Genomic DNA, 12,187 nt, shown 5'->3' with positions numbered 1-12,187 from the left:
GTTAAATAAAGGTTAAATAAAAAATATGGCAGTGGTGAAATAATAACCCAATTGCCATATTTGAGTAAAAGTAAAGAAAATTACTCAAGTAAAAGTGAAAGTCACCCAGTAAAATTCTACTTGAGTAAAAGTATAAAAGTATTGGATTTTAAATATACTTAAGTATCAAAAGTAAAAGTATGAATCACTTCAAATTACTTATATTAAGCAAACCAGACAGCACAATTTTATTAAAAAAATGTATGTAAGGATAGCGAGTCACACTACAACATGCAGACATAATTTACTAGCGAAACATTTATGTTTAGTGAGTCTGCCATATCAGAGACAGTAAGGGATGACCAGGGATGTTCTCTTGATAGTTGCGTGAATTGGACCATTTTCCTGTCCTGCTAAGCATTCATAATGTAACGAGTACTTTTGGGTGTCACGGAAAATGTATGGAGTAAAAAGTACCTAATTTTATTTTGGAATGTAGTGAAGTAAAAGTAAGTTGTCAATAATATAAATAGTAAAGTATTTTTACTTAACTATTTTACACCACTGGCAAATGGAGAGAGCAGGAAGCAAACCCGTGTCTCTGGATTTTAACGCCCTATGTTTCACACCAATAGTGTTAACCGCTTGGTTGGAATGGTAACGAGGCTCATGTAGCGAGGATTGCTAAAATATACTGTATGTTGTGGAGGTCCTTCACTGTGTGGACTAAATTGTTTTACTGTGTAGACAAAATTATTTTAAAATTAATTAACATTTTCTGTAGATGGTTAAAGGACAAGTTTGGTATTTTTATATTTCTTATTTTACCTTGAAATGAGTCTACAGACCTCAATAAACTGTAAGCCACTGTTCAAATTTGTTCCAATAGCCACTGCTAACTTTAGCCAAGTATCTAAACTCCATGATGATTCATCCACGGAGTTGAGTGGAGACTAGAGTTTTTGGAGTGAACCTCCGACTCCTTTGAGTTGCTGTGCAGTTGATACTTCTTAAACACTTACCATGTTCCTATGCTTGTCCTCTGTACATTTACATTACATTTTAGTCATTTAGCAGACGCTCTTATCCAGAGCGACTTACAGTAGTGAATGCATACATTTCAATTCATTTCATACATTTTTTTTTTTCTCGTGGGAATATGAACCCACAACCCTGGCGTTGCAAACACCATCGCAAACACCATGCTCTACCAACTGAGCCACAGGGAGGCTCAGTTGGTAGCTGTGTGACTTTCTTTGTTAGCTGAAATCCATACTTTTTAATAAAACGTTAATCAAATACAACCACCGACTGTTTCCTCATTACTGTTGCCTTAACGGGGAACTGCACCTGCTGATTTGGCCTCATTTTTTGGCTTGCTGCTGGCGGCTATGACAGAATCCAAATGTGAGTTGGCTTTGGGGTGTGGTTTGATGTGGGTGTGTCCTTGCCACCACCAAGACATCTGCCACCACCAAGACCATCTGTCAGAACCTTGCCCACAGCTGTTTCCCCCCACTCAATCACAACAAACTAACCTCCTGTAAGTCAAGTTCAATAACTACAGGCAGATGTATGGTGAGATGCCAGAGGAAGCTATGAATAGGTCATTAGCCTACAAAGTAATATGAGAATAATGCAATTGCTGAATGTATGTAGATATTCTATACTAAGTGTTTTGATAACTTTCAAATGTAGTATTTGTATTTATTATGGATCCCCATTAGCTGCTGCCAAGGCAAAATTAAGGCAGTTATGCAATTTTAAAACCATTGCAATACATTCATTACAGAATTCACAACACACTAAGTCTGTGCCCTCAGGCCTATACTCCACTATCACATATCTACAACGCAAAATCCATGTGTACATGTGTGTTAGTGCGTATGTTATCATGTGTTTGTATGCATGTGTCTGTGCCTATGTTTGTTACTTTACAGACCCCGCTGTTCCATCAATCAATCAATCAATCAAATGTATTTATAAAGACCTTCTTACATCAGCTGGTGTCACAAAGTGCTGTACAGAAACCCAGCCTAAAACCCCAAACAGCATTCAATGCAGGTGTAGAAGCACGGTGACTAGGAAAAACTCCCTAGAAAGGCCGAAACCTAGGAAGAAACCTAGAGAGGAACCAGGCTATGAGGGGTGGCCAGTCCTCTTCTGGCTGTGACGGGTGGAGATTATAACAGAAAATGGACAAGATTTTCAAATGTTCATAGATTACCAGCAGGGTCAAATAATAATAATCACAGTGGTTGTCGAGGGTGCAACAGGTCAGCACCTCAGGAGTAAATGTCAGTTGGCTTTTCATAGCCGATCATTCAGAGTATCTCTACTGCTCCTGCTGTCTCTAGAGAGTTGAAAACAGCAGGTCTGGTGAACAGGTCAGGGTTCCATAGCCGCAGGCAGAACAGTTGAAACTGGAGCAGCAGCACGACCAGGTGGACTGGGGACAGCAAGGAGTCATCGGGCCAGGTAGTCCTGAGGCATGGTCCTAGGGCTCAGGTCCTCTGAGAGAGAAAAAGAAAGAGAGAGTGAGAATTAGAGAGAGCATACTTAAATTCACACAGGACACTGGGTAAGACAGGAGAAATACTCCAGATATAACAGACTGACCCTAGCCCCCGACACATACAAACTATTGCAGCATAAATACTGGAGGCTGAGACAGGAGGGGTCGGGAGACATAAGGTATTCCATAAGATGTATTTTTACCTGCTTTTTAAATCTGATTCTACTGCTTGCATCAGTTACCTGATGTAGAATAGAGTTCCATGTAGTCATGGCTCTATGTAGTACTATGCGCCTCCCATAGTCTATTCTGGACTTGGGGACTGTGAAGAGACCTCTGGTGGCATATCTTGTGGGGTATGCATGGGTGTCTGAGCTGTGTGCTAGTATTTTAAACAGACAGTTCGGTACCTTCAGCTTGTCAACACCTCTTACAAAAACAAGTAATGAGGAAGTCAATCTCTCTTCCACTTTGAGCCATTGACATGCATGTAATTAATGTTAGCTCTCCGTGTACTTTTAAGGTCCAGCCGTGCTGTTCTGTTCTGAGCCAATTGCAATTTTCCCAAGTCCCTCTTTGTGGCACCTGACCACACGACTGAACAGTAGTCAAGGTGCGACAAAACCTTGTTGATAGTGTTGTTAAGAAGGCAGAGCAGCGCTTTATTATGGACAGACTTCTCCCCATCTTAGCTACTGTTGTATCAATATGTTTTGACCATGACAGTTTACAATCCAGGGTTACTCCAAGCAGTTTAGTCCCTTCAACTTGCTCAATTTCCACATTATTCATTACGAGATGTAGTTGAGGTTTAGGGATTAGTGAATGATTTGGCCCAAATACAATGCTTTTAGTTTTGGAAATATTTAGGACTAACTTATTCCTTGCTACCCATTCCGAAGGTGTTTCAGTCTTTTCAGTTGCTGTAGTAGCTGACGTGTATTGTGTTGAGTCCTCCACATACATAGACACACTGGCCTTACTCAAAGCCAGTGGCATGTTGTTAGTAAAGATTGAAAAAAGCAAGGGGCCTAAACAGCTACACTGGGGAATTCCTGCTTCTACCTGGATTATCTTGGAGAGGCTTCCATTAAAAGACACCCTCTGTGTTCTGTTAGACAAGTAACGCTTTATCCACATAATAGCAGGGGGTGTAAAGCCATAACACATACGTTTTTCCAGCAGCAGACTATGATCGATAATGTCAAAAGCTGCACTGAAGTCTAACAAGACAGCCCCCACAATCATTTTATCATCAATTTATCTCAGCCAATCATCAGTCATTTGTGTAACTGTTGTGCTTATTGAGTGTCCTTCCCTATAAGTGTGCTGAAAGTCTGTCAATTTGTTTACTGTGAAATAGCATTGTATCTGGTCAAACACCATTTTTTGTAACAGGTCCATAAATAAACCTTTACATAACACCATAAAAATATTGTTCTGCTAATTTAAAAATATGAACCTTTCACCTTCATTGTCATTCCCAGACGATACAAATACTGTGCCTATGGGCATTTTTTGGGGTGGTAATAGCTACCTTGGCAAACATGTCAGAGGTCAGTATTAAGCCTGTATGTCGGTCAGGATTCTATCACATCGCCTTGCAAGTCTCCAACCGATGGCTCCATAGATGTATCTGTGAACACACTGTTCTATTACCAATGGCAGTTAAGATAGCTGATACCTGACAAACAAACATATACTATGTTGAAGTTTGAACAGGTCAGACCTACCTAATTCTGGTCTCCCCAGTGACTACCATTGGTGAGTAGGCAAGAGGTGAGGCTGGAGGTGAGGTGTTTGCCAGTGCCCCATTGATGGGCATGGCAACGTAGTTATGATTAGCATGGTGGAACCAACCTGATAGCTGCATTCACCTTTCTATTTCACTTCAGATATCATGATATCTGAAGTGAAATAGAAAGGTCAACGCAGCGATCAGGCTGGTTCCACCAGGCTAGTTTATGAAGGTTAATCGGGACAAAACTCAAAACTATTTTGACCTTTGACCAGGTCAGATGTCACCCTGTTCCATTTATAGGAATGCTCACAGCGAGGGCATGTCTGCGTGATCAAATCAAATCAAACTTTATTTATACAGCACATTTCAGACATGGAATGCAATGCGTTTTACAACAAAAAAAACTAGAAAAAAACAATGAAAATAAAAGCTGAAGTATTTACTACACAACAAACATATGATAAAAATTGAAAGAATGACACAAACTGAACAACTAAAATGCAGAGGGTCCCGTTGTTGGTCTTCTCTATGTTGCACGTTCGGCTGCAAACTGGACATCTCTCAAACAACTGCAGAAGGCAATCCTCATAAGCAATGTACTTCCTCATCTTATGCGGTGGTGTTGACTGTGAGGGCCTGTGACAGGGTGATACAACAGACAACCACATGGTAAATTGCATTTTGTTATAAAGAAAGGACAAAGATTTTTGATAATGCACTTTACAACCATTTAAAAAAAAATATTTCACCTTTATTTAACCAGGTAGACAAGTTGAGAACAAGTTCTCATTTACAACTGCGACCTGGCCAAGATAAAGCAAAGCAGTTCGACACATATAACAACACAGAGTTACACATGGAGTAAAACAAACATACAGTCAATAATACAGTAGAAAAATAAGTCTATATACAATGTGAGCAAATGAGGTGAGATAAGGCCATAAATAAATAGGCCATGGTGGCGAAGTAAATACAATATAGCAATTAAAACAATGGAATGGTAGATTTGACAGTAGATGAGTGTGCAAAGTAGAAATACTGGGGTGCAAAGGAGCAAAATAAATAAATACATTAGGGGAAGAGGTAGTTGTTTGGGCTATTTATAGATGGGCTATGTACAGGTGCAGTGATCTGTGAGCTGCTCTGACAGCTGGTGCTTAAAGCTAGTGAGGGAGATAAGTGTTTCCAGTTTCAGAGATTTTCAGAGATAACCATCTGCTTGGTGTATCTGCTTGGTTGGGTAATTAACCTACTAGTTTATCAAACCGGGTATTTTTTATACAACTTTTCACATAACACATATTACTATTGTTGATGAAGCCATCTGTGTCATTAGCACAACCACAAAGTTATAAAAAAACAGTTCTATAATTTCTCCCTTTAAAATATGATTTTAAACCTAACCTTAACCACACTTCTAACCTTAAGCCTAACCTTAAATTAAGACCAAAAAGCCAATTTTTGTTTACATTTATTTTTACGTTTGTACAATTTTGACTTTGTGACTGTGGTAACTAGTGGAACCCCTAATTCTATGCTTTACAGATGTAGACTGACTGTAGCTCCAGATTGGATTATATTTAGACTGGTGACACCATTAGGGTTTGTTGCTCCTAGTTCACTGTATTAGTCAGACTCAGACATGAGTTAGCTACCACCGTAGCTGCATCAATTATTTATTTTTGCCCTAGACAATACACTTGTATAAACTACGTACTAACTTCCAAATCTGACTTGTAGGTGAATGTTAGCTAGCAAGCCGGCCTTGCTAGCATTATCAAATGATAATTTTACATAACCAGCAGTATCTAGACAATACACAATAAAAGTATGAGCTACGACCTAACTAAGTTATAACGAGGTAGCTAGCTACGCTAACGTTAGCTAAAACGATAGCTAGCCTGCCTCGCTAGCTAACATTAGCTAGACTGCCTCACAAACTAATGTTAGCTAGCCTGCCTTGCTTTATCAAATGATGGCTACCTACATAACAAGTAATAACGTTATCTAACATTGCTAGCTAAATTATACCAGAGAGGTGATTATATTACAGTATCTCTGGTTATACTCACCACCACCGGTCACTGCACACCAAGCTAGCGTTACTGGTGCAGACTTTGGGACCGACGAACTCCAAGCACCTATTCCGACCACACACTAGCTCTAGAGTCCTTCGACAGGATCTTTGGCTGTGGAGGCATGGTCAATCCGTGTAGGGCCCGTGATCCTTTGAACGCGTTGGGGGCGATGAAGCCCCTTTCAATTAAGTTAAGCGACGGGGGCAGAGGGGCGATTTGCACATAGAGCTTAGCAAAAGGGACCATGATTTGTTGACATAATTATGGCACAGTGGGATTGAGGTTTGTGGAGAGAATGGATCCTTGCATTTTGGCTGATCCATATGTGGTGTCAGGTTGGGTGGAAAAGAGGTTGGAGACTGTTGAGTTGGTGAGAGTAACTCGGAGTGGATTAGTGATGATTTATTGCCCTCTGGACCACATGATTACGGACAAGAAATGTGACTTGCTTTGCTCTCTGGAGCAGGGCGCCATTGAAAGGAGTAACAACGAGGGTGGTATTATGTGTTGAGGAGGATCAGAATAAATGGAAGATTCCCAGTGTCTGTGATGCCTGCCATTTGGTGTGACACAGATCTGTTGGAGAGGGTGGGGAAACGGAGAAGACAATGTCTGTCCTGCTGAGTTTTGATGTAGAGTCTTTGACGGACAAGGTCAAGTAAGGAAGTGTAAGTTACTCCTTGAGAGCTTTTGTTCCGAAAATACTACAGTGTTTTAGCTGTCACGTTTATGGGCATGTTGCAGCAGTGTGTAGGAGGGAGATTCCTAGATGTGTGCAAGGAGGCATGAGACAAAGGAATGTGCAGTATCGGTGGAGAAAGTTGTGTGTGATAGATGTGGGGGAGCCCATGGGGCTGGAGCTCAGTGGTGTCCGGTGAGAGAAAGTCAGGTTGAGGTTGCAAGAGTAGTACAGAAAGTGTGTGTATGACAAAGCTTTGAAGAGAGAGGTAGAGGAAGATGGGTACAGGGTGAGGGATACTGAGAGTATTCCTGTGGATAGGCAGCGACCAAGAGAGAGTGATGGGAAGATCATGTCCTTCATTAATGTAGGCTTTTTAGCATTCATAGAGAAGTACTTGGGATTGCAAGGATTTACTGCAGAACAGTAGCAGGGGGGGTTGAGTGGTAGTGTTCTGTCCTCTCAGACCGTTGGTCTGGAGTAGGATTAGATAGGGTTAAATAGTGGAATGCGGTGGTGTTTTTTAAGAGAGGGTTAATAGTTGGAAGGGCAATTTTCCTTTTTCCCAATGTTGTATTGTAAATTTGGTGAAGATGAAAGTCCTCAATGAACAACAGTAGTACTGGAACTGTTGGAGTGGAGGATACGTGTGTGAGTGATTATGAATCGCTTATTGATGGGATGGGTTCATTGAGTAAGGATGCATTTGTGGGAAACCCGTTTGAGGTGTTGAAAATAGTGAAGTATGCACTTGGAAAAGTGAAGTCTGTCCGAGTGACTTTATTTTGATTAATTGTATTTCTAAAGAGTAGAGGAAGATTGCAGTGGGCCTCAAAAAACAACAGAAGTTTTGTGTTTTGAACTTCGGAGTAGAGCACCCGTCAAAGGAGTCATCTCAGTGGTGACGACAGATGCTCAGGTTGAATAGCTGAATAGAATTCCTGGTGGGGTTAGTGCCCGGCGTCTGACTTGCTGGGTGAATATTGTTTTTTGATAAAGAGCAAATACCTACACATGTGAAGCTTGGTTCTTTCTGTAAGATACGCTGTAAGAGATTTAGTCCCCAAACCAATGCAGTGTAAGAATTGTAAAAGATTTGGCCATGTTTCAAGTGTGTGCAGACGAACAGTGTATACTGAAGAACGGTGTGTAGAAAGATGACGGTGTTGGAATTGTGGTGGGGTACATGATCCTGAGTTCCTGGAGTGCCCTGTAAGGGTGAAGGAGATTGCCCGCTCTAACTTTTGCCACCTCAATCGAATCTCTTATGCAAAAGCGATTAAAAGAACTGAGAAAACAAGTGATGCTAGTGAAGATATGGTAGTGGATACACCACAGCCTGTAGTAAATGTTTGCTGCCAGACAAAAGATGTGTGTTAAAAATGTGGATTTTGTTGTGTTCATTGCCACCGTTATAAACTGTGCTTTTTGTGAGACTCATGGAAAAGTTACTTAAATAATCTAACTCAGACGTTAGGCTACCAAGGGAAAATGAGTCAGTCGTAATTCCATAATAAACATTTTGCATTTCTAAAACATCAACGCACGCGTGAGCGCTCGCACACGAAATTGGAGGCAGGGCAAATAAGCACTCCGACCTCATGTACGTTCTGGTCATGCTTTACAAAAAACAGTTAGGCTGCTGAGCTGTCGTCCCGCGCTATGTAAGTATGTCTCCTTTTCGTGTGACTATTTGCCTTTGTAGAAATGACTCAAAAACGGGGAAGACGTGGTATCGAATGTGTTGTTTAGCCATCATACCAAGGGTAGAACGTTTTCATACAAAGTTACAATGTATCAACTTTGAGAAGGCACGTAGTTTACTTACTATATACGATTTCGGAAGAAAAAAATGATGATAGTAAGTAAACTATAGGTATATTTTCATATTAGTTTCATTCGATTTTTGAAAATGTATCCGCCCTATGAACGCTATGGGAGATAGTCAACTGCATAGAAGTTACGAGAAACCCGCTATGTGAATGACGTGTTCGTAAAAGTTTTCTAGGAGGATCTTGAAAAGAAAGATTGGATGGCCACATTAACGAACCTTGTGAAAATTGTTGCAAAGCTATACGACATTGTGCTGTAGTGGAAAAAAAACTATATTTTGTGTAATCCCCTCCGTTTTTAGTCGTACACAAAAAACGAACAGCACCACCGAGGTATCGATTTTGAAGTGAAATGAGATTAGCACATGACCCATGAACAAATTACTACAATGGAATAAACTGTGTTAAATAGAGCCGTTTTACGAGTTACTAACGTAGGCGTCGCCATCCTGTGTTTTTTTTTTTGTCAGAAAAGCGCTATGCACACACAGTTCCCCCCCATACTCAGCACTGGAGTCACAGCAGAATTTATATTAATGTAAGCACTAGTGATATTGTATGTTGGTGAATTGTTTCCATCATCCAGGCTGAATTTTAAGAGAAGTGCATAATCAAGAGTTAAAGGAAGTGCCCTTTTAGCACTTCTTCCTACACAACAGAAGAGCGCTGCACTATAAAAAGGAATAGACCCGTGGCTTGAATCTACACAAGTTATGGTTCTCAAGTCCATTCACTCCTCATTAGCAATGAAAGCAAGGTAGCTGGTTTTAGCAAGTAAAGCCATTGTATTTAATCTCTCCACACCCACTATGGACCATTGTAGAGAACCCATATGTTCTGTGCTCATGTAACATATAGTGACTTGTCATAACAACAATGTGAGGATGTGGCTGGTGAACGGTATTGTGCCTATTGTTATACATTTACAACCAGAGCGTCCTTTTACTATGGACTAAGCACATCACAAAGTAACAGCTGTTACATTCCTGTAGTCATGCGATATTGGGCTGGTGCTGGAGGTGATGGTTGGTTGCAAGCATATTTCCAATTTGAGTGGGGTGGGCTTTCCTGTATTTGGAAGGTGAAGGCCCGCTCTGTCTTTTGTGTGTGGTCTATACAGACGCAACCGCTGGAAACCAAGACCTATGTTGCCACTGTCCTACCCGCCCGAAAGATAACAACCCTCTCCGTCACCCTCTTGAAGCTCTCTCCTAAATTCCGACATACACCACCCTGCATGCCACAGGAAATAACAGGCCCTTGCATTTGAGTATTATTTACTCAGCTCGGCTTCTAGTCTAAATCTTCTAAGAGGGTATTTTTTGTTCTTGTTTGTCCCCTTCCTCAGCTCTCTCATTTTTAGTTGTGTACTTTAATTCTGTGAAAATGTTGGTCCTACTCACTTTTTCTCCCCCCTAAGTTGCCAGTTTGACTTGAGTGAAATTAAGAGACTCCTTTTACAGAGCTCACTTAATTACATTTTGCTGTTAAAAAGTGAGTTGTAATGCAAAGTCAGACACAAAGGTTCCCCCCTCCAGAATTGAATATGAATTTGGAATTTGCTTGGCTAAGACCCCTGTGAACCAATGCAACTTAATATTGTTGGTAGAGCACAGTTGTGGGTTTCTGGTTTCAGTAATGTGAGAGTCAAACTTTTTTCCATATGCTCCAGGCTTTGTCCTGTAGCGGCACTGTATAGGGCTGGGCGGTATACCGTATTTTATGATATACCGGTATTGATGCAGGGACCGGTTTGGGTTTTTACTTTACCTTCTATACCGGTATTTGAATGTTTGGTTGTTAAATGTGATATGCCAGGTGTAATGTCAATTTTTATAGTTTACTTCACTTCTTGAGTCATCTCTCTCCGCTCTATCTCTCTGTGCCACTTTCCACAGAGACCTAGCCACGCCCCCTGTCACATAAGGAGTACATTTGATGTTCCTCAACCACAGATACTTGTGTTCAGTCTGAAAGGTCAATGCAGCACATGCAACAATGTTGAGGACGACAATGCTGTTTTCACTTTGCTTCTTAATATAAATCCACTAGCATTCTATAATGACAGTATTAGTTTGTTTCTTACATCAGCAAACAGCTAGTTTGTCTTTTCTTAGCAAGTTGCCCTAAATCTTGTGAGACGCTAATTGTTAGCCGCTAATGCTAATAGCTAGCTAGCAAATAAATGTACTGTGTAAGAGCAAACGTAGCTAGCTAATACATCCTGATAATACAAGTGATGGTGTAGACCAAAATTAGCATGTTGTTTGTGCAACAGTATCTTCTAAATCAAAGAGGAATGTGCAAAGCAAGAATATGTTAGCTACATGAAGTAGCTAAGAGAACATGCAATGTAGCCAAAGCTTATAGGGTCCCCTATGAAACACTTATCAGCACTTTATTTCCTACCCTGTCACAATAACTCCTCCCTGGCATTTTAATTCCTTGTCATCTCAAACACTGTATTCAAAGTGCCCACTATTATATTCTAACTATAGAATTAGAATAGCCATTCAATTTCCATGACTCCAACAGTTTTGCTCTAATTTGCAAGTCAAATTGTAATTGCAACATTTGGTTAAAAATAAATCCTAGATTATTTGTCCATATCGTGCAGCCCTACGTGGCAGTGTGGAAATGATCTCAATTGAGCAGGGGTGTAAAAATACTTTCAAGTACTACTTAAGTTTTTTTTTTGGTATCTGTACTTTACTTTACTATTTTTATTTTTGACAACTTTTGCTTCACTACATTCCTTAACAAAATACTGTACTTTTTACTCCATACATTTTCTCTGACACCTAAAAGTACTTGTTACATTTTGAATGCTTAGCAGGACAGGAAAATGGTCCAATTCACGCACTTGTCAAGAGAACATCCCTGGTCATCTCTGATCTGGAGAACTCACTAAACACAAATGCTTTGTTTGTAAATTATGTCTTGAGTGTTGGAGTGTGCCCCTGGCTTTCCGTAAATTAAAATGTAAAAAAAAAAATGGTGCCATCTGGTTTGCTTAATCTAAGGAATTTTAAATTATTTATACTTTTACTTTTGATACTTAAGTATATTTAAAACTAAATACTTTTAGACTTTTACTCGAGTAGTATTTTACTGGGTGACTTTTACTTGAGTCATTTTCTATTAACGAATCTTTACTTTTACTCATATGACAATTGGGTACTTTTTCCACCACTGCAATTGAGTGCAGGAAATGCAGAAATTATAAAAGTGCTGAAATTTGTTTTGGTTAAAGTTGAATTGAACAGTATAATACAATCAGAATGGAGAAACATTCTAAGTGATATCAATGAGTCTATGTGTTGCCACCCTAGGATCACTCACTACTCATAAAGCAAATGTAGA

General features: G+C 40.1%; 1 protein-coding gene across 1 annotated transcript in view; it reads left to right on the top strand.

Annotated features, from left to right (window-relative positions):
* Positions 1-8,566: 8,566 nt before the first annotated feature.
* LOC115208434 (CMP-N-acetylneuraminate-beta-galactosamide-alpha-2,3-sialyltransferase 2) overlaps positions 8,567-12,187 on the top strand; it is a 50,420-nt gene continuing 46,799 nt past the window's right edge. The window contains exon 1 of the mRNA XM_029776493.1: positions 8,567-8,656. The gene's annotated coding sequence lies outside the window, so the exon portion shown is untranslated. The remainder of the gene's footprint in view (positions 8,657-12,187) is intronic.

The sequence above is a fragment of the Salmo trutta genome, chromosome 14, assembly GCF_901001165.1.
Source record: "Salmo trutta chromosome 14, fSalTru1.1, whole genome shotgun sequence".
NCBI lineage: Eukaryota > Metazoa > Chordata > Actinopteri > Salmoniformes > Salmonidae > Salmo > Salmo trutta.
Note: the sequence above shows the minus strand (reverse complement) of the source record. Positions and strands in the feature narration are given on the sequence as shown.